Here is a 27,084-nt window from a genome sequence, read left to right as displayed (position 1 = left end):
AGCAGTGGTTTTATTCATAGATTTGTTAATCAGATTTAAGAGTTCTTTTGGAGTATGATATAAATTGCATATTTAATTTTTTTATATATTGTTAACTATAAGGAAAATTATAATAACTTCTTTATGAAGCACAAATTCATATTCAGGATCAGATCCATTTATGAGTTTTGTATCCTGTCCCATTTACCTAAATTTATATTTTATATAGTAACACATGGTTTCAAGTGATACTCCTTTAACATGTGCTGTATTCCAATTCAAATGATTTAAATAAATGGGGGAAACACACAAGATTCAGCAAGTCAGAAGCACAAAATGCTTAATATAGTTGAAAACAATGCTGGAAATTTGTTTTAAGACAAAAAGAAAAGGGGAAGAAGAGATACAGCTTTACACAACCACGAAATCATAACTGAATTCCTTCTGCCTTTAAACCCTAAATATTTTCAAATAAAATCAGGAAACAGAGTCACTTCTGGAAGAAATGGCAACTTCAGCACAGGTATACAAATGGTCCTGATTGAAATGATCAAAGAAAGAGAAAACTAAAGAAAACCTGAATGAGTAGGTGAAACTAGAGAAGGGCACCTTGAACTGTATGCTATTTTTGTTAGTCATGGATCAGATTAAAGGAAAATATTAAGGGTCAGTTCATAACTCTCTTTTTGAGCAAGTGGCACAACCTCAGGGGATAAAAATACACAGGCAGTGTAGTGACAGTGGTCTGTTAGACAACAGATCAATGGAAAAAAATGAAGAGCCCAGAAAAAGACCAACACATGTGGGAATGACGAAGGAGCAACAGTGGCAGACAGGTAGGACTATTCGGTAAATAGCATTGAAACCATTAGCCAATGCAATGGAAAAAATGATATAATTGCATCTGTGTCATACACCATCTAGAAAAAGAAATTTCATATAGATCAAAGACCTAAATGTGAAACATAAAACCTGAAAGCACAAATCATATGATACCATAAGACTGAAGATTTGTAAGACTCACTATATTCTTTAAAAAACTTCAAAATAAAAGATACCAAACAGACAGGGGAACAACACACGCTGTGGACTACTAGAGAGTGGGGAGGGAGGTTGGTTAAAAAACTACGTATCAGGTACTATGCTCACTACCAGAGTGATGGAATCCGTACTCCAAACCTCAGTATCATGCAATACTCTCATGTAACAAATCTGCACACATACCTCCTGCATCTAAAATAAGAGTTGAAATTTATACACACACACACACATCCCGCAAAGATAAAAGCTGCAAAGTAAGAGATGCTTTCAATGTCTAAAGGAGACAAAAAATTTTAAGTATATAAAGAACTAGTACAAATCAACGAAAAAAAAGCAACCCAATAGGAATCTAGGCAAAGAATATAAATAAATAGTCCAAGAAAAGACATTAAAAGAAAAGAAAGCCTCAGTCAAAAAACATTTAAAAAAAAAGAATCTCATTGATAATAAGGTAAATGCAAATTAAAACCAGATACTATTTCACACCAATACAACTGGTATGAGTCTGAAGAAACCATGTGTTGGCAAGTATATGCAGAAAAAGTAGGTCTTGTGCACTGTAGATGAGAACAAAGATTGTTACAACTATGAGGGAGAATAAGCTGTAATGTTCATTAAAGTATGGCTAGACTATTCAACTCACCAAGGTGATTTCTAGTTGTATATCCCAGAGCAGTGTTGAGAACAGGCACAATTGTGTACCAACAGCACACCACCCACAGCCATACAACCCCTCTCTAGGTGATTTAGTGAGTGACTGGTGGGGGCGTTTCTGATTGGGGCCTACTACTGGCAGTTAGTGAGCAGGGGTCAGTGCTTTGCATGTATGAAAATGTCCTCCCATACAAAGAATTACCCTCTTTGTACAGCTTTTGAATATTCTGCTGGAAAAAATCTGTTCACAATAATCTGAGTTTAAATCTAATTCAATTTTAATAACAGAATTTTCTGTAGTTTAATATACACCGAATTTTCAGAAATGGAATTACCACATAAATCAAAGGAAGAACAAGGTGCTCACCATTTTATCGACAGCCACTCACGGTGTATGAGTCATCAATACCATACATCTGTATCAAGCTAAATCTGTGAGTGTCACAGAAACATGCTGACTACAAACATCTGACTTAACTCATGTAGTCAAACTGGAACATTTATATACTAAAATGCACATTATTTTATTGTAAATCACCTCCCTTTTATGTATCCCTTAAAAGTATTATACTGATATTTTTGAAATTATGCAGGCAGGCAGATTATTTGATCTTTGAATTTCATTTCTGGGTAGTAAAAGTGGTGTCAGAATATTTGTTATGAAAAGAAAGTGGGGTTTGACAGGGTTAAGAAGTACCCCCTAGAAAAATTCATCTATGTGCACAAGGAAAAAAATGTTCAAAGGTATTCACTGTAATGCATCTGTCATAGCAAAAAACTAAAAGCACCCTTCAATATCCACCAAGAGAAGATTGAAAAAATAAATTATAATGAATTCATACAATGGAATCAACATAGAAAAAAATCCGTAAAACATCAAACAGTACAATAATGGCAAGTTACAGAAGGTCATGAAAAATATGATACTATTATGGAAAGTTTAAACATTAAAAAAATATTGCTGACAGACACCTATTGAAATTACAAATAAGTTTTAAAGCACTGGGAGAGAAAATTACACAGCAAGTTTAAAGAAGTGGTATGGCTGGGGAATCTGGGAGTTATTGATGGGATAAGGAAAGGATATAAAGGGACTTAGCTAACATTTAATCAGGTATAAAGAGAGTTGTACAATTACAGAAAAACATTAAAATTAGTTGAGTCTGGATGGCAGGTACATGAATGTTCATTATATTATTTATTGTCTGAAATACTTTACAATTTTAAAAAGTTAATGATTGTTACATTCAGCTCCTGGTTTTTATCTTTTTCTTTATTCCTGTAATTTGCAAATATTCTATAATTAACTTATGTTTGTAAAAAAGTATCTTTCCTCTTTTAAAATGTGTGTACTTTAAAATTACAACTTTAAATGCATACATAAAATATGTAAGAAAAAAATATACACATAGAAAATAAGCTGGAGGATATATTCCAAAATGTCAATAGTGGCTATGTCTCGATAGTGGGGTTAAAGATCATTTTCATTTTACTTTTTCTATATTTAAACAAATGGTCACACCAAATGTACTATTTTTATGATGATAAAAATATTTTTTCTTTCTTTTTAAAAAATACATTTGGGCCAGGCACGATGGCTCATGCTTGTAATCCCAGCACTTTGGGAGGCTGAGGCAGGTGGATCACGAGGTCAGGAGATCGAGACCATCCTGATCAACATGGCGAAACCCTGTCTCTACTAAAAATACAAAAAACTAGCTGGGCAGGGTGGCAGGTGCCGGTAGTCCCAGCTACTTGAGAGGCTGAGGCAGGAAAATGGCGTGAACCCACGAGGCAAGACTTTGCAGTGAGCCAAGATCATGCCACTGCACTCCAGCCTGGGCGACAGAGTGAGACCCTGTCTCAAAAAAAAAAAAAAAAAAAAGTACATTTACGTCAGGGTAGAGCACGAACCCAGTTCCTCACTACCACAAATTATGCAGTCGAGTTTCCCACATTTGGGGAAATTGCAGGGGATCAGCACACCTGGAGTGTACTGAATAAGCCTCACCCTGGGAAACCACCTTTGTGATTTTGGTATCTCCCCTACCAAGTAAGTATCTATGATGATTAAAAAAAAAAAAAAAAAAAAAAAAAAAGCTTAAAAATAACCAGAAGTTAAAAAAAAAAATAGGCTTTTTGTTACTTCTGTGCCTTGAATGCTCACATTGTTTGATGGACCTGGGATTACACTGTAAATGGATTACATTTGCATTAATCAATTTAGATCCTAGAAACTGAAACTGTGGTCTCACCTCTGGATTGCCAGACTTGGATTTCATGGTGCCTCGTGTCCACAGAGGGAGTCTTGGATTCCTATCTGATAGGGAAGTGGAATGTTTCTTGCTGTTAACCAAGGTCCTGAGAGTAAGGAGTCTTAGCCTTCAGTTTAAGAAGGCTGTGTTGAACCTTAGTCCCACTGTCAAACCCTAATCTCCAGATCTACTCACAGGCCACCGTGGAATTAGATGTGGGCCTGCATCACCCGATGCCACCCCTGTGTCCTTTACCATCTGTAATGATCACTTTTCCAAAGGTTAATATTTTCTACAAAGTCAATTCAGGAATTATGGAATTTGGAGGGTCCTGTAGAATCTTACAGTCTAGTACACTGTGATTTCCTTGAGGGCAGGCTCTAAACAATTGCTGCAAGAATATGTCATATATCTTCTGTGCTTTTTAGATTTACTTCACTAAGTGTCTAGTAACGACTTATATTTATAAATTCATGCTGTGCACCACGGGGGAGACAGAGATGAAGGCAGAGATCCCACATTCTATTTTCTCACATTTTCTTATTGTAAGTGCTCCTGAAGCATTTTTACAATGCAGTCACATTATTAATGTGTATTTATTCCAATCCCTGAGCCTTGAAGCTTGGGATTTTTGAGACTATTGCCCTATGTCTGCATCTTTTTTTTTTTTTTTTTTTTTTTTTTGAGACGGAGTCTTGCTCTGTGCCACAGGCTGGAGTGCAGTGGCGCGATCTCGGCTCACTGCAAGCTCCATCCCCCAGGTTCACGCCATTCTCCTGCCTCAGCCTCCTGTGTAGCTGGCACTACAGGCGCCCGCCACCACGCCTGGCTAATTTTCTTGTATTTTTAGTAGAAACGGGGTTTCACCATGTTAGCCAGGATGGTCTCGATCTCCTGACCTCGTGATCCGCCCGCCTCGGCCTCCCAAAGTGCTGGGATTACAGGCTTGAGCCACCGCGCCCGGCCCTATGTCTGCATCTTGATGTGGCACAGGTACTGACTACGACATTGATACAGCTTACTTGAAGAAACTGATTTCCTAAAAGGCAAAAGTAACAATATTAGAATATTAACTAATTTTTAAGCAAATACTGATCATTTCAATTCAAGTCAGTATCTTTTCCAGTGCATGCATTACTTCCTGGTGAGAAGCAGCAACTTTCAAAGCAGTTCTGTTATTGTGGACTGAAAAAAAAAAAAAAACAACCTTCACATTTTCTTTCTCACTTAGTAGATCAATGAAATAACCAGAACGACAGGTTGAATTTTTGGTATTAATACCATTTTCAATATGAATGGGGTTTTATACTATAGCAGTTACGGGTTTTGATTTTATGTTATAAAAACACAGTATTGGCTGGGCACAGCGGCTCACGCCTGTAATCCCAGCACCTTGGGAGTCAGGAGTTAAAGACCAGCCTGGCCAACATGGTGAAACCCTGTCTCAACTAAAAATGCAAAAATTAGCTGGGTGAGGTGAAAGGCACCTGTAATCCCAGCTACTCGGAAGGCTGAGGTGGGAGAAATGCTTGAACCCAGGAGGTTCAAGACCTGGGCAACAGAGCGAGACTATATTTTAAAAACTGAATTTTGAAGACTACTTAGAAATAAAGTAGAATATGTAATTCAATGTAAATAGGATTATATAAATAAAAATAGAATAAGAACTAAAATGTAAACTGTAGGAATGCCAGTATTGAGATTACAAGTAATCTTTTAAAATAAAAAAATTGTAATTTTTACCCGGAAAAGTTATTAGACACAAGCTACCATAACCTTTGAATTAAAGAGCTGCCATTATTGAGGATGTAAACTACACAAACTGATATATGGCAATGGCGACACTGCAGTACAGTGGGGATGTGATAATGGTTTTAAGTCAACCAGATATCTGATTGAAAAAAATAACTGACATTGACTCCTACCTTACATCTGTTACAAAAACCAGTGTCAGATGGACTACAGATCTAAATACGATAAGTAAAACAAAAAAAGCTTACAGAATAACAACACAGAATATCGCCATGACTTTGGAATAAGCAGATTTCTTAAACATGACACAAAAAGCATCAATCTTAAAAGAAAAAATTGAAAAATATTAGATTATATTAAAACGAAGAACTTCCGTTTATCAAGAGACATCATTAGAGGGCAGCAAGATAACTTGCCGAGGAGAAAATATTTGCAATACATATACTCAACCAGGGACTTTTATGCAGAATATATAAAGAATGCCTATAAATCAATACAAAAAAGGCGGACAATCTAAAAGTGGGTAAAGACTTAACAGGCATTCCACAAATCAGTAAACAACAAAGGTCAATATATAAATGAAAAGGACTTTTCGCTTCTCTAGTCACCAGCAAAATCTACGTAAGATACTACCCCATACACACAAAAATGACTCAAATGAAAGCAAAAACAAGTAGGAACAAAGATATAGAGCAACTGGAACTTTCAGATACCCTTGGGGGAAGCATAAAGTGGTACATTAACTAAGCTTGAGCATATGCCTACTCTATGACCCAGCAATTTCTTTCCATCAGAAAGCACAGGCATATTAACCAAAAGACACATGTAAGAATATTCAAAGCGACAATATTTGTAATAGTCAAATACCGGAAATTACTTAAATATCCAATAACAGAAGAGTGGATAAATAAACTGTGGTAGTCACACAGCACAGCAACATGAATGAGCAAATCACAACCATGTGCCACGACATGGATGAACCTCATAAACAGAATGCTAAATGAAAAGTACCCAACACAAGAGCACATTCTATATACAAAGCTTAAAATCAGGTAAATCTAATAGGGTGAAGGGGTGCGGTGGCAGTAATGAGAAAGGAGCTTGGCTTTTGGGATGTTTGTAAGGTTCTGTTTCTGGGTCTGGGTACTAGTTACACTGGCATACATTCAGTTTATGAAAATTCATGAAGCTGTGCATTTAAGATTTGCATACTTTTCTATATGCATATTATGCATCAATAAGTTTACTTAAAATGTTATATGACACAAATTACATGGGTATTTTAAGTGTTTCTGAGTCTTTTAGAGATGCTAATAACTGCAACTAATAAAAACAAACCATTTCAGAACCTATAAAAAAAAAACTGGGCCGGGCGCGGTGGCTCAAGCCTGTAATCCTAGCACTTTGGGAGGCCGAGATGGGCGGATCGCGAGGTCAGGAGATCGAGACCATCCTGGCTAACACGGTGAAACCCCGTCTCTACTAAAAACCACAAAAAACTAGCCGGGCGAGGTGGCAGCGCCTGTAGTCCCAGCTACCTGGGAGGCTGAGGCAGGAGAATGGTGTGAACCCGGGAGGCGGAGCTTGCAGTGAGCTGAGATCCCACCACAGCACTCCAGCCTGGGTGACAGAGCGAGACTGCGTCTCAAAAAAACAAAACAAAACAAAACAAAACAAAACAAAAAACTGGCAGCAAAGGGGAGGGCACATGGTTTGTCTCCTTGTATCAATTTTCTCTACATCCTCTAATGACTGATAAAATGTGGCTTTCACTGCGAAGTCTTTACACTGATTCTCCTGGCCAGGTCTGTCCTCAACCAAATCACTTCCTTACTCAAGTGCATGTAACCAGCCTCCTCCTGGCTGCATACTTCTGTGTACACTCTGGCTCCTGACATTGTGGTTCACATCAAGTTTGGTCTTTTAAATATCCATTGGAAGATGCTCAAAAAGGCTTAGAAAACTGTTCTCTGATTTTGGTCTGCTTCAGTTTTTGGGAAAGCAAAACAATCCCCAGCACCACATGCTTCTCTACAGCTGCCTTTATTTATTTATTAAAAAATATCCAACACATTACTCAAAGAATTTCCAAGTGTCTCCTTCCACTTTTACCATCTACCACTGCCAAAATCTAACCACTAGCAGAGTAAAATAATCTCAGCTCACATCATGGGAAATATTTCTTTGGCTCTGAAAAAACCAGAGAGAAAGTGCTGCAAAATGTAGGCTAGGAAAATAATGTGAAAGTTATTTCAAGTTGATGATTTCCACAATGTGGAACGTGATGGCCTTGTATATGTGACTCTCTGAATAAAGACCCCAAAAATACTGTGAGGTAAGATTATCATTTTTAAGTGACCCCAAGTAGAAGACTCATAAAGCATTTTCACGGGCATCCCCTTTACTCTATTGAGGTACTCAGGTGTGTCTTCTCAACAAGCGTTCTTCAGACTTATCAGCAACAAACTAAAGAATTCCACTGTAATACGAAGCAAACATGCTGATAGAGCATCTTTGAAGAAGCTTTCATAAGACAGACTAACGCAAAGAATTTTTTCAAGGCTTCCCAGCCTATGACTACCAGTGAAGTTAGATTAATAATAACAATCAAATCACACTGGCTCTCTGTCTCCACCAGTTCATACGGGGCCTTATTTGGAATGTGTTCATCAACTAATCTGGGCATCCTAGTGGAGATTCCTCACGGGCTCAAGAGCTCATACTTGCCGTAGATACTTAATGGGTTGTCAGGGTACCCAAACTCTGCAATGGTTTCTGGAATAGTGGAAATGCTCCTTTCTTCTGCCTCACTCTCTTAGAGGAAAAAAGGCATTGCTGTGATCCAGTGTCTTACAGAGGTCAGTTCTTCCAGGTTTTACTCTTACCTTCCAAAGGTCTCAATCAGGGGAGCAACAGGGCTGGGCCAAAAGGCAAATCAAGTGACAGGCAGCACATCATTCCTCCCCCTTGAGACTAAAGCCTGACTACTGGATTACCCTGTCATGCCTGGTTTCTTCTCCCTTAGGAGGAATTTCATTCCAGGAGGTACTCTAATCACTTTCAAGAGCTCATTCTACCAATTCTCTGGACTTGCCCCTCCTCTGAACCCTAGAAAATAATACAGTCTATACTGAAGCTAATCCATAACTATTTGCATTACTATTCTCCATAAAGAAAATGGGCTTAGCATGGTGGCTCACACCTGTAATCCCAGAACTTTGGGAGGCTGAGGAAAGAGGCCCAGGAGTTCAAGACCAGCCTGGGAAACACAGCAAGACTCTTTCTCAAAAAAATAAATAATAAATAAATAAATAAATAAGTAAAAATCAGCCAGGCATGGTGGCAGGTGCCTGTAGTCCCAGCTACTCAGGAGGCTGAGGCAGGAGGATTACTTGAGCTCAGAAGTTCGAGGTTACAGTAAGCTATGATCGTGCCACCGCAATCTAGCCAGGGCAACAGAGTGAGACCCTCTCGCTAAATAAATAAATTAAACAAATAAAAAACAGAATGGCTCATGGGATTTGGCTTATGTGGCAGAAGAGGTGGCAATACTTCCTAGTACACTCAGGTAATGAGAAAAGCCTTCAGGGAGATATGGAAGCAGTCAGGTCTCCAGACCCAGTACCTTATCAGGTAAACAAAATCATCTCTAAAATGGTCTGTTTTAGTCAACATGAATTATTTTTTTAAGCTGTGCAAGCAAGTTTTATAGTTTGATTGTAAAATAGCACTGTCTCTGATTGATTTTAAAGACAGAGTGACAAAAATGTAAACTCCAGCAAGTCCTCAGATCTCACCTACTCTACTAATGAGGAATCTGAGGGTAGCGTGGGGAAAGGCACATCCCAGACCAGATAATCTCTGGCAGTTCTGGAGACAGCCCAGTTTTCCTGACTTCTAGGCCAGTTTTTTTTCCTCTGTGCCATGTTTCCTCAATATCTCCCAGATAAGAAGGCTATATTTTCTAAGGCCAAGTCATAATATATCCTCTTCTTTTCACAATCATTGAAATCTCCTTCACAGTGGCCCTCCCTCCCTCCACTGAAAGAAAAGTAAAAATGCCAAATCTAGCTGGTAGAGAAGGAGAAGGGAGGCAGACTAACTGGTGGGAACAAAGAGGCAGGGGTCCACCCTCACTTCTATACAGCTGGTTATGCACAGAAACGGGGAGGGGGGCATCAAGGGGGAGAGGGTGAAGCAGTAATTCCAAAAAGACCAGTGTCTAAACCCAGAATCATCCTTACAGAAGAGCAAAAGGGTTGGGCAAATAAATACTAGGTCCCTTGTCTACAAATATCTCTCTATGGGTGAAACTGGTTTAAAATTAACATCAACTGGAACCCTGAAAGGAAAAATGAGGGACTAAGTACCTTGACAATCTAAACACAATCAGGCAAGGAAACTGTGAGAGAGTACTAACTCTATTCTATCCCAGCTTCCACACTTCTACTGATCACACATAGGAAGACCTCAGGTGTTGCTTCAGCACCTCCGGCTTTGCTATCTTCTTTCCTCTAATCTCTTAACTCTTCCCCATCCCCACTCCCCAACTCCTACTCACTATGGCCTTACTGTCTCTCTACTCAGATACTCACCAGAATTGCTATATTTGGCATCTAGTAGATCCTTCATAGATATCTGTTGAATGAATGAGTGAACCCAATTTGTGTTACAGATCAAACGAAAAAATGAAGCTCTAACTGTGATTAAACTGGCAAAAAAAAAGAAAAAAAAGAAAACACCACCACCACAACAAAATATACTGATTATCACTGGAACACTGCCTCAAACAGGAAACACAATGACCATGGCAATAGACTAATTATCCATTAAAAGGGACTGGTTTTAGAAAAACATAACATTCATTCAGCCATGAGAAAAAATATAGTCAATCTGAATGTCACAACAAATTCTATGATCCAGAAATAAAAACTACTAAGATAAATTTTGATTTTTATAAAAAGTAAAGTAGAATAAGATAACATTAATCATATAAGATCCCTTCCTCTCCCCTTTTAACATAAAAAGGTATACTTCTCGGTAGCTTGGTAAGAAGATAAACATGGTATATAGGTAATTTTTCTTCTTTTTTTTTTTTTAAGACAGGCTGGAGTACAGTAGTGCAATCATGGCTCACTGCAGCCTCTACCTTCCCGGGCTCAGGGGGGTTCTCTCATCTCAGCCTCCTCAGTAGCTGGCACTACAAGCTTAGGCTACCATGCCTAGCTAATTTTTGTATTTTTGTAAAGAAGAGATTTCACCATGCTATCCAGGCTGGTCTCGAACTCCTGGGCTCAAGCAATCTGTCTGCCTCGGCCTCCTGAACTGCTGGGATTACAGGTGTGAGCTGCTGCACCTGGCCTAAAATTTTTTTTTAATTGACCAGTTATCACGAATATCAGCTAGATTCTTAAAAAGTCTTTCATAAAAAATATAGAAGGGATAAAATGGTATCCCAAGTTACTTTAAGCTCTAAATACATAGGGTCTTATGATTCTATTAGCAAATTTCCCTTTCATTATGGCACATTCTGTAACTCAATATATAGTTTTTCCTAAATGTAACTGACTGTGACAAAATGATCTCCAGATGACCAGTAAGACTGAAGTTAATTTATATTTCTGCATTTTGCATATCCACGAAAATAAATTTTAAAGCTTCTGAAAATCATTTCAGACAAACTTTGTGACTATACTTGACATGGGATGGACAGAAAAATATCTGTTACCTGACATACATTTACTATCCTCAGCAACCATGTGAACACAGAGCTCTAGAAGTGGAAGCAGCTTGGCAATTTATTTGCTTTAAAACAACTTGCCTGCAATGTGGAATCTCTTTCATAATATCCCTAAGAGAAGATGGTCATGAATTCTAATTTATGTGTGTCCGTGTGTGTGTATGCATGTGTGTGTATATATATATGAATTCACTTATTCATTATGAACATCTCCTGCATAACAAGTTCTCTAGTAGGCCAATGAACATGACACTACCTCTATCCCTCGGCTCTTCCCGGTTTTCCTGTGTTATATTCAAATCACATTTTGTATTATAATACCATTGCTTCTAGTTTTACTTTCTGGAATAACACAAGCCTTTAAATTCTTGAAAGCTGGCTATCACATCTTCCCAAATACTTCTTTTTTCATAACCTCCGGTCCCCTAAAAACTTCCAGTTCCCTCCATGTTCCATGTACAAAATTAATAAAATATTGCACTTAGGTCAAAAAATCAGCTGTGGCTGGGCACAGTGGCTCACACCTGTAATCCCAGCACTTTGGGAGGCTGAGGCAGGCAGATCATGAGGTTAGGAGTTTGAGGCCAGCATGGTCAACATAGCAAAACCCCATCTCTACTAAAAATACAAAATTAGCCAGCTGTGGTGGCACACACCTGTAGTCCCAGCTCTCAGGAGGCTGAGGCACAAGAATCAGTTGAACACAGGAGGCGGAGGTTGCAGTGAGCTGAGATCACGCCACTGCACTCTCCAGCCTGGGCAACAGAGCGAGACTCTGTCTCAAAGAACAAACAAACAAAGAAAAAACCAGTTGTACAAACAGGTATATTTCTAGGCAGCTATTTGTTTGGGAAAAGCTCTTCGGTTTGTGGTTGACAATACGTTTGGTGTGAGCTAATAGTCTGAAGTAGCTGCTAACTCAATCTTAGGTTTTCTTTCATGAAGCACAGGGACAGTTTACAAAGTAACAGGTTCCTTTAATGGTCACCTATATCTGAAGTATTATTCTGTTAGGAAGGACAGGTTGGGCCAAAGAGGATGGCAAGTTGCCTATATATCATATTTTACAGGTATGAAGGACATGGAGCCAAAACGTGGTATGAAGTCAGATTTAATCACCAGAACAGTCAGCCAGTGAAGGCACCAGCATACAATCAGGAGGAAAATTAGGCATCCAACCTTACACCAAGATTGGAGCTGCTCTGGTACTGGGGCATTTTTAGAGGGTATGAGGTGGAAAGACAACAAGGAAGTTTGCAGGTGAAAAAGCCCAGCAAGGAGGGAAGGGAACTGGGAGGTGACAGCCCACCTGATACCAAGGTTTACTGAGAAGGAGATGGCAAAACCAGGGATTTGTCCAGAGGATTTTACCATAGAAGCCCTCTGGCTATATACTCAGCAGCAAAAAGTACCAATTTTTTCAAATGTAGGGAGAAAGAAAAGTTCTTATTTATTATAAAATTATTATTTTATAATAATTTTGTCCTTAAAGTAAACTTGGTGTTCTTGAGTAACTCAAACAAAGCATTGCATATTGCAGGATACATCTGCTTAATCTTCAAACACATGAGATAAAAATGAACTTGGCAACAAAGTTTGTTTTTTAGCAGGCAGCTTTCTCACTCCCTCCTTTGGGATGTTAATCTCCTTATTTTGGGGAGAAATCCTTGCCTCCTCCGGATCTGGTTATAAGATACCACTTAGGGGCATCTTTCAGGATTAATAATCACTGGCCCAATTGTCCTTGCTCTGCTGAATATGTCACACTACCGCTCCACAGAGAGCAACAGGGGCTAGCTGAGAACAGGTTTGTTTGGTGATAACTTGAACCACCCTCCCCTAAATCTGACAGAAGGAGCTGGGAGAAATGTAATAATAAAGGTTCTAAAGATGGTCTAGCAAAATGTATTCTGTAGCTCTGAGGAACTGAATATTTAGCCATTTTGAATATTATCACTGGATTTACAATAGGCCCTTGTGTTCTCTGTGAATAGGGTCAGTTGGCAGCTAGTTACGTTTCTTAGGGAATTATTGAAGTCAGCATTAAACCAAACACAGGATTCCCTAAAAACTGCAAAGCACTGGGAAGTCTGCCTAGAACAATATCAGGTCATCTTACAAGTCCAAGAGTAGAATACTTGAGCAGCACATATTAATAATAGAGGAATCACCTTTCAACGGTGGCTAGAACTGGTCATGCCTTCACGCTTGTGTCCATGGTTTTGGTTTACTTTCTATGGGGCTTCAGAACTCTGGGACTTCAGAGGTGGGTAAAGATGTGAAGCAGGCTAGAGAGTGGCTAAGAAAAGTGACCTAGTCTTACTATCACTATAATCAGTGGTTAACAATTATTTTTAGCCAAAATATTTCATCATCTTTGAACCTGTTTGAAAAGTCATTATAAATGTCTATCTTAGAAAGGTCCAACTGCTATATTACTGTGCAAAAGATCTGTAGTTGAGATACATAAGGTTCTGGACAGTAAACAATAGTCCTGGTACCCACAGGAAACAACAGAAGCATGAGGTAAGTAATAAAGCAAACGGTAGCACACATTTACAGCAACCTCAGAGAGTGATTTAGAAGCATTAATTACCTCCAGGAAAGGTATTCTAACAATGGAAAAGATAAAATCCTTCAATGAGGTTGACCTGTGAACCATAAGCTCAGTTGCCTGGTGGAAGTAAGCATTAATTACCACAGTGAGTCCTCTCCCTGAGAAGGAGAAGGAACCTGTTCCTTCTACTACCCTGTAAGTCACATTTCATATGAAAGCAGCACCCACCTGTCACATTTCACATTAAAGCAGCACCCACCTGTACCTTTCCAGCAGGACCAACCACAAAAGGAAACTAAAAGCATAGTCTAAAATAAGATGAAGAACAAACTGCCCAAGTTAGCATAGATATTTTTCAGTGCTCTCTAGTGCCCTACTAAATGGTTTCTCCGGCATTTCATGTTCATGTTATTTTGGGAATTTCCCCCCCACCCCCAAATTTGGAGAAGAAGTGGAAAAAAAGATACTCAGGTAAACTGTAAGGAAGAAAAGGAAAACTTCCAACTCCCAAATTCCTCACAATTTGACAGATAAGGGATTATTAGATGAAATAGAGTGAAACAATCTACGGTGAAAATATATGCAATCATAAAAACAAAGAAATGTAGAGTTTTATTATCTGAGGATTTAGAGACAAGAACAACTTAAAGAGTAGTGTGAATAATAAGTCCATTGTTTAGCTAACAAATAGGAGACCTTCATTTCCCCAGGCTGTGCTAACATGAAGCAAATGCTTTAGTGAAGGAAAAAGAAAGAAATCTATTTTTATATGCACTGCTACAATGGATTTTGTCTCTTAGAGATAAAGTTAAGTTCTGACTATTTACAAATGAACTCACAACATACATATTACCCCAACCCAGAAGACATGCAAATTCTTAGGAATGTTTCATGTGTGGCTGTGTGTGTGTGTGTGTGTGTGTGTGTGTGTGTGTTCCTCAATTCATAGAGTTAAAACACTGGGTCACCTACTTTCAAAACTAAAAAATTAAAGTTAAAATTGTACCTCTACTCCATACCATAAACCAAGATAAAAATCTAGATGGATTAAAAAGTGACACATATGTGTAACTATTAAATAAAATTAAAATGCATGTCTTCATAAATGAAAAAAGTAAAGAAGAAAAAAGCTAAAAACCCAAAAACAAAAAATCCAACTTGTAAAACTTTAAAGACATTCAGAAAAAAAATTTTTTAAATTATATCTTTTCCCATAAATTTTTACTTTTATGGCAAAAAATCAAATAAAGTTAAAAAGCAAGTCAAAAATGGAAAAGAATGATCAGAACACAGATGAATAGCTTCAGATAAAAAGATTTTACCAATAAATCAGAAAATGAATACCACAATTTAAAAACACAGCCAAAGAATACAATTAAAAAAAACATAAGTGGCCAACTTAGATATAAGGTAGTGTTAAACCTCTTTAATAGTAAAAGCAAATTTAAACTAAAACTCAGTACCTTTAGTTACTGACATATTCAGGACTCTATTGTTGAAACAGTTTTGCAGCATTTTTTCCCCTAGAAAATCAAAGGGCATATTTGCATATGGAAATTAACTAGCCTTGAAAATTATACAGTATTTTCTTACAATTTGAAATCTCTATTTCAAATCTCAATTTAAAATCTCTTCATTCCCACTCATTCCTAACTTACTTGTTTTCCCCTTTCCTCAGTGAGACATTTAACTATTGTACTCATCTTTTTAAATACATCTGCTATTTACTTATCAATTCTAGTATATTTTGTTGTATAAAATTTAATTTTTGCTTTTTTCTTTACTAGCATCTTCTTTTTTTTGTAAGGGGGACTTGTCATTCTTTCTCTGATTACCTCGGTGGAATGAATAGTTGATTTTTTTTTCTCACTAAATAATAAAAGCAAAGGCTAGCTTTTTATACTCAGAGTTTGGGAATCACATCTAAAGGCTTTGATATGTTGAATTCTTACTTTTGTCAATTTTTAAATCCACACAGGCACACTTCTTTCCATCTTTAATTAATATCTATAAAATGCAGGGGGTAAGGCCAAAAAGCAATAGCGGGGAAAGGCGATTAACATAACACAAAAATATTCTAGCCTAAAGTACTATATTGTCTGGCTTTTTAGTAAAGCCCAACCTAAAAAGCGTATCTCTTAACCATATAAAACGGCAAAAGAATGGATGCTCTGGCAGTTAAACACTCTCTCACAAACTGAATCATTTCCAAATATTAGGTGTTCCAGTCTCACTGTTTTGACATTGTCAGAAATGTCAGCCACTTTTTTTTTTTTGGTCCATTTAAGCATTCATTATCTTTATTTTTAATATAATTAAGTTGATTATAAATTTATGTGATTTAATCTTTAATAATGGCCAAGTTTAACAACCGGTTAACAAATTTCCTGAAAATTTAGCATCTGCTCTTATGAGCCAACAGTTTTCCTTTTCCATTTCCAGACCTGAGTGTTCTATTCCACCCTTTTGGAGGTTCTAGTCCCACATGACTTGGTGTTGGTCTTTTTCCTGTATCTGTTTCTAGTCTACAACCTCCACAGTGCTTGAGTCCTCTTTGATGATCGAGGCTTGTTTTGCTCTAAATTGCAGGTCCCCTGGAACTGACATCTAATATTGTGCAAATAATTTCAATGATTCAGGTGCTTGTTAGGTAGTCTTTTGAGCACTCCCTGACTGGAACCTCAGCCTGTAGTGATTTTAGACTAATTTCTAGAGGTATGTTGTTTTTCATTTCCTTGAACTCTGAGTAGAGATCACCATGCCCTTTGGATATTTTTTTTTTATTTTTTATTATTTATTTATTTATTTTTTATTATACTTTCAGTTCTAGGGTACATGTGTATAACATGCAGGTTTGTTACATATGTATACTTATGCCATGTTGGTGTGCTGCACCCATCAACTCGTCAGCACCCATCAATTCATCATTTATATCAGGTATAACTCCCCAATGCAATCCCTCCCTCCTCCCCCCTCCCCATGACAGGCCCCAGTGTGTGATGTTCCCCTTCCGAGTCCAAGTGATCTCATTGTTCAGTTCCCACCTATGAGTGAGAACATGCGGTGTTGGGTTTTCTCTTCTTGTGATAGTTTGCTAAGAATGATGGTTTCCAGCTGCATCCATGTCCCTACAAAGGACGCAAACTCATCCTTTTTGATGGCTGCATAGTATTCCATGGTGTATATGTGCCACATTTTCTTAATCCAGTCTGTCACAGATGGACATTTGGGTTGATTCCAAGTCTTTGCTATTGTGAATAGTGCTGCAATAAACATACGTGTGCATGTGTCTTTGTAGTAGAGTAATTTATAATCCTTTGGGTATATACCCAGTAGTGGGATGGCTGGGTCATATGGTACATCTAGTTCTAGATCCTTGAGGAATTGCGATACTGTTTTCCATAATGGTTGAACTAGTTTACAATCCCACCAACAGTGTAAAAGTGTTCCTATTTCTCCACATCCTCTCCAGCACCTGTTGTTTCCTGACTTCTTAATGATTGCCATTCTAACTGGAGTGAGACGGTATCTCATTGTGGTTTTGATTTGCATTTCCCTGATGGCGAGTGATGATGAGCATTTTTTCATGTGTCTGTTGGCTGTATGGATGTCTTCTTTTGAGAAATATCTGTTCATATCCTTTGCCCACTTTTTGATGGGGTGTTGTTGTTTTTTTCTTGTATATTTGTTTGAGTTCTTTGTAGATTCTGGATATTAGCCCTTTGTCAGATGAGTAGGTTGCAAAAATTTTCTCCCATTCTGTAGGTTGCCTGTTCACTCTGATGGTAGTTTCTTTTGCTGTGCAAAAGCTCTTTAGTTTAATGAGATCCCATTTGTCAATTTTGGCTTTTGCTGCCGTTGCTTTTGGCGTTTTAGACATGAAGTCCTTGCCCATGCCTATGTCCTGAATGGCACTACCTAGATTTTCTTCTAGGGTTTTTATGGTATTAGGTCTAACATTTAAGTCTCTAATCCATCTTGAATTAATCTTCGTATAAGGGGTAAGGAAAGGATCCAGTTTCAGCTTTCTACTTATGGCTAGCCAATTTTCCCAGCACCATTTATTAAATAGGGAATCCTTTCCCCATTTCTTGTTTCTCTCAGGTTTGTCAAAGATCAGATGGCTGTAGGTGTGTGGTATTATTTCTGAGGACTCTGTTCTGTTCCATTGGTCTATTTCTCTGTTGTGGTACCAGTACCATGCTGTTTTGGTTACTGTAGCCTTGTAGTATAGTTTGAAGTCAGGTAGCGTGACGCCTCCAGCTTTGTCCTTTTGACTTAGGATTGTCTTGGCAATGCGGGCTCTTTTTTGGTTCCATATGAACTTTAAAGCAGTTTTTTCCAATTCTGTGAAGAAAGTCATTGGTAGCTTGATGGGGATGGCATTGAATCTATAAATAACCTTGGGCAGTATGGCCATTTTCATGATATTGATTCTTCCTATCCATGAGCATGGTATGTTCTTCCATTTGTTTGTGTCCTCTTTGATTTCACTGAGCAGTGGTTTGTAGTTCTCCTTGAAGAGGTCCTTTACATCTCTTGTAAGCTGGATTCCTAGATTTTATTCTCTTTGAAGCAATTGTGAATGGAAGTTCATTCCTGATTTGGCTCTCTGCTTGTCTGTTACTGGTGTATAAGAATGCTTGTGATTTTTGCACATTAATTTTGTATCCTGAGACTTTGCTGAAGTTGCTTATCAGCTTAAGGAGATTTTGGGCTGAGACGATGGGGTTTTCTAAATATACAATCATGTCATCTGCAAACAGGGACAATTTGACTTCTTCTTTTCCTAACTGGATACCCTTGATTTCTTTCTCTTGCCTGATTGCCCTAGCCAGAACTTCCAACACTATGTTGAATAGGAGTGGTGAGAGAGGGCATCCCTGTCTTGTGCCGTTTTTCAAAGGGAATTTTTCCAGTTTTTGCCCATTCAGTATGATATTAGCTGTGGGTTTGTCATAAATAGCTCTTATTATTTTGAGGTACGTTCCATCAATACCGAATTTATTGAGCGTTTTTAGCATGAAGGGCTGTTGAATTTTGTCAAAAGCCTTTTCTGCATCTATTGAGATAATCATGTGGTTCTTGTCTTTGGTTCTGTTTATATGCTGGATTATGTTTATTGATTTGCGAATGTTGAACCAGCCTTGCATCCCAGGGATGAAGCCCACTTGATCATGGTGGATAAGCTTTTTGATGTGCTGCTGAGTCCGGTTTGCCAGTATTTTATTGAGAATTTTTGCATCAATGTTCATCAGGGATATTGGTCTAAAATTCTCTTTTTTTGTTGTGTCTCTGCCAGGCTTTGGTATCAGGATGATGTTGGCCTCATAAAATGAGTTAGGGAGGATTCCCTCTTTTTCTATTGATTGGAATAGTTTCAGAAGGAATGGTACCAGCTCCTCCTTGTACCTCTGGTAGAATTCAGCTGTGAATCCATCTGGTCCTGGACTTTTTTTCGTGGGTAGGCTATTAATTGTTGCCTCAATTTCAGAGCCTGCTATTGGTCTATTCAGGGATTCAACTTCTTCCTGGTTCAGTCTTGGGAGAGTGTAAGTGTCCAGGAAATTATCCATTTCTTCTAGATTTTCTAGTTGATTTGCGTAGAGGCATTTATAGTATTCTCTGATGGTTGTTTGTATTTCTGTGGGGTCGGTGGTGATATCCCCTTTATCATTTTTTATTGCGTCTATTTGATTCCTCTCTCTTTTCTTCTTTATTAGTCTTGCTAGCGGTCTGTCAATTTTGTTGATCTTTTCAAAAAACCAACTCCTGGATTCATTGATTTTTTGGAGGTTTTTTGTGTCTCTATCTCCTTCAGTTCTGCTCTGATCTTAGTCATTTCTTGCCTTCTGCTAGCTTTTGAATGTGTTTGCTCTTGCCTCTCTAGTTCTTTTAATTGTGATGTTAGAGTGTCAATTTTAGATCTTTCCTGCTTTCTCTTGTGGGCATTTAGTGCTATAAATTTCCCTCTACACACTGCTTTAAATGTGTCCCAGAGATTCTGGTATGTTGTATCTTTGTTCTCATTGGTTTCAAAGAACATCTTTATTTCTTCTTTCATTTCGTTATGTACCCAGTAGTCATTCAGGAGCAGGTTGTTCAGTTTCCATGTAGTTGAGCGGTTTGGATTGAGTTTCTTAGTCTTGAGTTCTAGTTTGATTGCACTGTGGTCTGAGAGACAGTTTGTTATAATTTCTGTTCTTTGACATTTGCTGAGGAGTGCTTTACTTCCAATTATGTGGTCAATTTTGGAATAAGTGCGATGTGGTGCTGAGAAGAATGTATATTCTGTTGATTTGGGGTGGAGAGTTCTATAGATGTCTATTAGGTCCGCTTGGTGCAGAGATGAGTTCAATTCCTGGATATCCTTGTTAACTTTCTGGCTCCTTGATCTGTCTAATGTTGACAGTGGGGTGTTGAAGTCTCCCATTATTATTGTATGGGAGTCTAAGTCTCTTTGTAGGTCTCTAAGGACTTGCTTTATGAATCTGGGTGCTCCTGTATTGGGTGCATATATATTTAGGAGAGTTAGCTCTTCCTGTTGAATTGATCCCTTTACCATTATGTAATGGCCTTCTTTGTCTTTTTTGATCTTTGATGGTTTAAAGTCTGTTTTATCAGAGACTAGGATTACAACCCCAGCTTTTTTTTGTTCTCCATTTGCTTGGTAGATCTTCCTCCACCCCTTTATTTTGAGCCTATGTATGTCTCTGCATGTGAGATGGGTCTCCTGAATACAGCAGACTGATGGGTCTTGACTCTTTATCTAGTTTGCCAGTCTGTGTCTTTTAATTGGAGCATTTAGTCCATTTACATTTAAGGTTAATATTGTTATGTGTGAACTTGATCCTGTCATTATGATATTAACTGGTTATTTTGCTCGTTAGTTGATGCAGTTTCTTCCTAGCCTCGATGGTCTTTACATTTTGGCATGTTTTTGCAATGGCTGGTACCAGTTGTTCCTTTCCATGTTTAGGGCTTCCTTCAGGGTCTCTTGTAAGGCAGACCTGGTGGTGACAAAATCTCTAAGCATTTGCTTGTCTGTAAAGGATTTTATTTCTCCTTCACTGATGAAACTTAGTTTGGCTGGATATGAAATTCTGGGTTGAAAATTCTTTTCTTTAAGAACGTTGAATATTGGCCCCCACTCTCTTCTGGCTTGTAGAGTTTCTGCCGAGAGATCTGCTGTTAGTCTGATGGGCTTCCCTTTGTGGGTAACCCGACCTTTCTCTCTGGCTGCCCTTAAGATTTTTTCCTTCATTTCCACTCTGGTGAATCTGGCAATTATGTGTCTTGGAGTTGCTCTTCTGGAGGAGTATCTTTGTGGCGTTCTCTGTATTTCCTGAATTTGAATGGTGGCCTGCCCTACTAGGTTGGGGAAGTTCTCCTGGATGATATCCTGAAGAGTGTTTTCCAACTTGGTTCCATTTTCCCCCTCACTTTCAGGCACCCCAATCAGACGTAGATTTGGTCTTTTTACATAATCCCATACTTCTTGCAGGCTTTGTTCATTTCTTTTTCTTTTCTTTTGGTTTCTCTTCTTGCTTCATTTCATTCATTTGATCCTCAATCGCTGATACTCTTTCTTCCAGTTGATCGAGTCAGTTACTGAAGCTTGTGCATTTGTCATGTATTTCTCGTGTCATGGTTTTCATCTCTGTCATTTCGTTTATGATCTTCTCTGCATTAATTAGTCTAGCTGTCAATTCTTCCACTCTTTTTTCAAGATTTTTAGTTTCTTTGCGCTGGCTACGTAATTCCTCCTTTAGCTCTGAGAAGTTTGATGGGCTGAAGCCTTCTTCTCTCATCTCATCAAAGTCATTCTCTGACCAGCTTTGATCCGTTGCTGGCGATGGGCTGTGCTCCTTTGCAGGGGGAGATGCGCTCTTATTTCTTGAATTTCCAGCTTTTCTGCCCTGCTTCTTCCCCATCTTTGTGGTTTTATCTGTCTCTGGTCTTTGATGATGGTGACGTAGTGATGGGGTTTTGGTATAGGTGTCTTTCCTGTTTGATAGTTTTCCGTCTGACAGTCAGAAGGACTGTCTGTTGGTCTGTTGGAGATTGCTTGAGGTCCACTCCAGACCCTGTTTGCCTGGGTATCAGCAGCAGAGGTTGCCGAAGATAGAATATTGCTGAACAGCGAGTGTACCTGTCTGATTCTTCCTTTGGAAGTTTCCTCTCAGGGGTGACTCCACCCTGTGAGGTGTGGGGTGTCAGACTGCCCCTAGTGGGGGATGTCTCCCAGCTAGGCTACTCAGGGGTCAGGGACCCACCTGAGCAGGCAGTCTGTCCGTTCTCAGATCTCAACCTCCGCGTTGGGAGATCCACGGCTCTCCCCAAAGCTGTCAGATAGAGTCGTTCGCGTCTGCACCTGCCCCCGCTGCTTCCCCTATTGGACTTCAGCTGTGCGCTCTCCCCAGAGGTGGAGTCTACAGAGACAGGCAGGCTTCCTTGAGCTGCTGTGAGCTCCACCCAGTTCGAGCTTCCCAGCGGCTTTGTTTACCTACTTAAGCCTCGGCAATGGCGGGCGCCCCTCCCCCAGCCTCGCTGCTGCCTTGCGGATAGATCGCCGCAGACTGCTGTGTGAGCAGTGAGGGAGGCTCCATGGGCGTGGGACCCTCCCGGCCAGGTGTGGGATATATTCTCCTGGTGTGCCTGTTTCCTTAAAGAGCAGTATTGGGGTGGGAGTTACCTGATTTTCCAGGTGTTGTGTGTCTCAGTTCCCCTGGCTAGGAAAACGGATTTCCTTCCCCCTTGCGCTTCCAGGCGAGGCGATGCCTCGCCCTGCTTCAGCTCTCGCTGGTCAGGCTGCAGCAGCTGACCAGCATGGATTGTCCAGCACTCCCTAGTGAGATGACCCCAGTACCTCAGTTGAAAATGCAGAAATCACCGGTCTTCTGTGTCGCTCGCGCTGGGAGTTGGAGACGAGCTGTTCCTATTCAGCCATCTTGCTCCGCCCTCACCTGGATATTTTGTTATACCTTCCTACGGAAGCTATTTTTATCAATTTTTAAGAGTAATTGCAAAAACGTTCTTTATTATACATCATCTTACAAAGGAAGTTTGCAGGGGATGATAAGCGCTAGTGCTACTGTAGTGTTTTCCTACAGAGGAGGCACTTGTCAATGAGCAAAGAGGCCAACACTGTGACAAATACCTGGAGCTTCAGTTTCACTTCTTTCTAATAGGGAAACAAATATTGTAAAATAGGTGTAATTTATCCTAAAGCTGTTTGGTTAAAGTGAAATGTAAATGTTTTAAACCAAAGGATTGCTCTACTCTGTAACTGCAAACTTAATTTCTACTTTGCTCTAAGAGTGACTTAGGAGACTGTATTTTAATATCTAGCTGATTAGAATTATTTTGAACATCTTTTTATTATTAACTTTGAGTTTTAGTTTATTTTGGTCAGAAAATAAATAATAGTTTATGCAGATTATATTTTGGAGATTTTATTAAAACTTTTCTTGTGACCTAGTAAATTCAATTTTTAAACTTAATTTCCACTTAGAGTACAAAATTCTATATCTATTACACCAAGCTTATTGTTTATATTATTTAAATATTCTATTTTCATATTTATCCTCTACCTAATTTACATGTCAAATTTTGGAAGGCATGTCCAAGTCTTCTCATACAATTTGTATTCTGTAAATTGTAATTTTTATTTTAATGTTTTGCTTTATATGCACAGTATCTAAAACGTCTGGAGGAGGGAATACTTTTTAAATTTTTATATTTTACTCTTTTTTATCTACTTAATCTACTTTAACTTAATCTCAGTCATATTATTCTATGGTTATTCTTTGGAGCAATATACACTGAGATTTTGTTCTATATTTCACGGTAATAACTATAATAATGAAGTAAATGGCCCTGTGTTTCCAGACTTTTAGGATACTCTGTAATTCAGTGCTACTTTACCTGGGACATAAAGACTTATGACCATTATAATTTTAGTTCCAACTGTATTTTTCTTTAATAAAATATAACTCTTTGTCCTGTTGAATGCTTTTCCTCTTGAAATTTCGTCTACCTAACACTAAATTTGTATCTTTATCTTTACAAAATTGTTTACTTTAAACAATTGTTGTCTTTATTTTTTCTTTATTTTCAAACTTTGAACTGCTTTATTTCACATGGTTCCTGCAAACAGCATGATTCTCTTGAGTTTTTTGGAGTGCCCAATCTAAAGAGTCATTCTCTTTTAATTAAGTTGTTAAGTTCTCTCACATTTCCTGTGGTAATACATTTCGTCTTGGGTCTAGCATACTTCCATTTTCTTATCTTTTTTCATCTTAGTTTTTTCGTTATGTTTTATTTTACCAAATGAAGTTTTCTTCATTCTTTTTTAGAAATCTTCACTTAGTAGGAAATTACATATCCTATTTCTCTCTCTGACTAGTGAGTTCCTTAAAGAAAATCTAAATCTATCTGTCTCTATCTGTATCAAGAACAATGCTATAACTGCTGCTTCCTCATTGGGAAAAGTTAAAAATTCACTATCTTTTAAGTTAACTTTTCTTTTACCTTACAATCCTACTCTATCTACTTCCTAGGTTTTGTTAAAACAAAGATTCTACATTCAGATTTTTTAAAACAATGTGCATCTTCCCTTTCAACAATTATTTTTAAAAAGACCTGAGCTTGAGAAACTATAAAAACACTTATTGGCTTAACCTGTACACATTAATAATTTTGTTGTTCTCTATTCTTTCCTCTATGTTGTTTCACATTATAATTCATTTCTTGGTTAGCTGCAGTACTATTTTAAGTAGTTCTTTGTTAAAATGAAAGGTGTATCAATGGTAAACTTGGTGAGATTTTGCAACGTTAGAGAATGTGTTTATGTTTTTTTCTTTTTTTTTGCTCATACATCCAATCATTCTACAAATACAGTCATGCATCACTTAACAACAGGAACACATTCTAAGAAATGCATCCTTAAGCAATTTAATCACTCTGTGAACACAGAGTATACTGACACACAAATTTAGATGGTACAGCCTACTACACACCTAGGCCAATATGGTGTGTAATGCTCCTAGGCTACAAACCTATATACCCTGTTACTGTAGTGAGTACTATAGACAATTGTAACACAATGGGAAGTATTTCTGTATCTAAATATAGAAAAGGTTCACTAAAAACAGGGTATGATAATCTTATGGGACCATCATCATATATATGTAGTCCTTCACTGAATGAAACATTGTTATGCAATGCATGACTGTATTTACTGAGTATGTATCATGTGCTAAACGTTTTTCTAGATACAAGAGGTACAGTAGGGAAGAGTAGAAAAAAATCACTACCCATATGGAGCTTACATTCCAAGAGTCTAGAAGATTAGACAATTCATGAATCACATGTTTTTTCCTCTCAAAATTCTGCAGCCAAGAAGAGATGCTTGATGTTGACTTGACTTTCTTTTCTTTCTTTTAACTATTATTTTTTAAAGTGGGCATCCTACTTCAAACCATCTGGATGTTCTGGAATATTTTCTTTAGTCTTCAAATTCATATTTTTCTCTGGATTATTTCAAGGTCTAGGGTAAGGGTCTTCTTTCTCCCAATGTCTTTCCTGTACTCCAACTATGCCTGTTACTAAGGGTGTTCTTTCGATGAGAGCGCAAGTCCTTAAAATCTCTCTCTTATTATTCTTTCCAGTATAAACACACATGCATATATACATTAGTATATACATTTATTTATATTGAATTCTCTGTATATATTTTTCATGTTTCCAGTCTTTTCACTTAAAATTTTCATGTTCTGGGCTAAGCACAGTGGCTCACGCCTGTAATCCCACCACTCTGGGAGGTTGAGGTGGGCAGATATCTGCAGTCAGGAGTTCGAGATCAGCCTGGCCAACATGGTGAAACCCTGTCTCTACTAAAAATACAAAAATTAGCCAGGCGTGGTGGTGCGTGCCTGTAGTCCCAGGTACTTGGGAGGCTGAGGTAGGAGAATCACTTGAACCTGGGAGGCGGAGGGTGCAGTGAGCGAAGATCACACACTCCAGCCTGGGCAACAGAGTGAGACTCTGTCTCAAAAAAAAAAAAAAAAAAAAAAAAATTCATGTTATTTTCCTTTGAGTTCTATCAGAATTCCTTTATCTTTCTTCTCACTCAGTGATTCAGGTTTCTTCAGTATTGAATCTGTTCCTCACTGCTTTGTTTTAAAATTCTGTAACCAAGTTTTTAATTTCCAGTAACTTTTTCTGTTCTCAGTTCATTTGTTTTTCTTGACTATCTGCTCTGATTTTAATCAATGCAATGCCCTCTTAATTCTACTTTGAGTAATAACTCATTTTTCTCAGTTTTCTCCTGTTTTGTACAAGAAGTCTGTTTCAGACAGGAATATCACTTTTGTTGGTCAAACTGGTCTTTACTTTTGAATACTACATCTTTCTATATGTCCATGGATTCGTCTATGTTCATTCCAAGAGAGGGAAGTATCCATGTTTGTTTTGTGAGTCATACAAAGTTGTGCCAGATAGTGTGTAAGTGTTCAAATCAGTGGTCTTCATAAAAAAAAAGGGGATAGATTCTGGTTTTATTATAAATTTATTTGCCATGTTAGTGATCCAATCATTTGTATAAAATAATAAGGGGCTGGCAAGTAGAACCAGAATAAGGGATTTTACTTTTGTTCCAAATATATATTCCAGGTCTTGAGTAATCCAAGTGATAATACTGATAAATAGGAGTATCTATGATACAGGTATTACGTATGTGTATTATATATAGATATATAATTCATGTATATCTGGATTTATTATATGTGTATATATACAGATATATATGTATGTATGCAAATTAACTTTAATATCTACAAAACACTTAAATATGGATATCAGATCACAAGTGCAACCTCAACAATGCCCCCAATATACATATACTGGGCGGGTATTATTTTATTCTCCAACATTCCTTGATTTTTTTTCCATCTTATTGCCATCCCTACTGTAATCAAAAAAAGGGGAGTTTATTTTCTCAAGTAATTGCTTAAAATTCCTTTCCATGGCCTCAGATATTTAAATAAAACTCAGTTTTCATTGTCCCATCTTTTCTCCTTGGCTACTTCCCTACTTTTCCCTAC

General features: G+C 38.0%; 1 protein-coding gene and 1 non-coding gene across 4 annotated transcripts in view; both read right to left on the bottom strand.

The window, feature by feature from the left end:
* EFL1 (elongation factor like GTPase 1) overlaps positions 1–27,084 on the bottom strand; it is a 156,626-nt gene that overhangs the window by 46,714 nt on the left and 82,828 nt on the right. The window lies entirely within an intron of this gene.
* On the bottom strand, positions 3,572–3,735 carry LOC117071761. Its single transcript, XR_004432505.1, has one exon. It is a non-coding gene; the product is annotated as a U1 spliceosomal RNA (small nuclear RNA).

This window comes from Trachypithecus francoisi, unplaced genomic scaffold (genome assembly GCF_009764315.1).
Source record: "Trachypithecus francoisi isolate TF-2019V2 unplaced genomic scaffold, Tfra_2.0 Lachesis_group3, whole genome shotgun sequence".
Lineage (NCBI taxonomy): Eukaryota > Metazoa > Chordata > Mammalia > Primates > Cercopithecidae > Trachypithecus > Trachypithecus francoisi.
The sequence above is the reverse complement of the archived record's forward strand: the minus strand, read 5'-3'. Positions and strand labels throughout refer to the sequence as shown.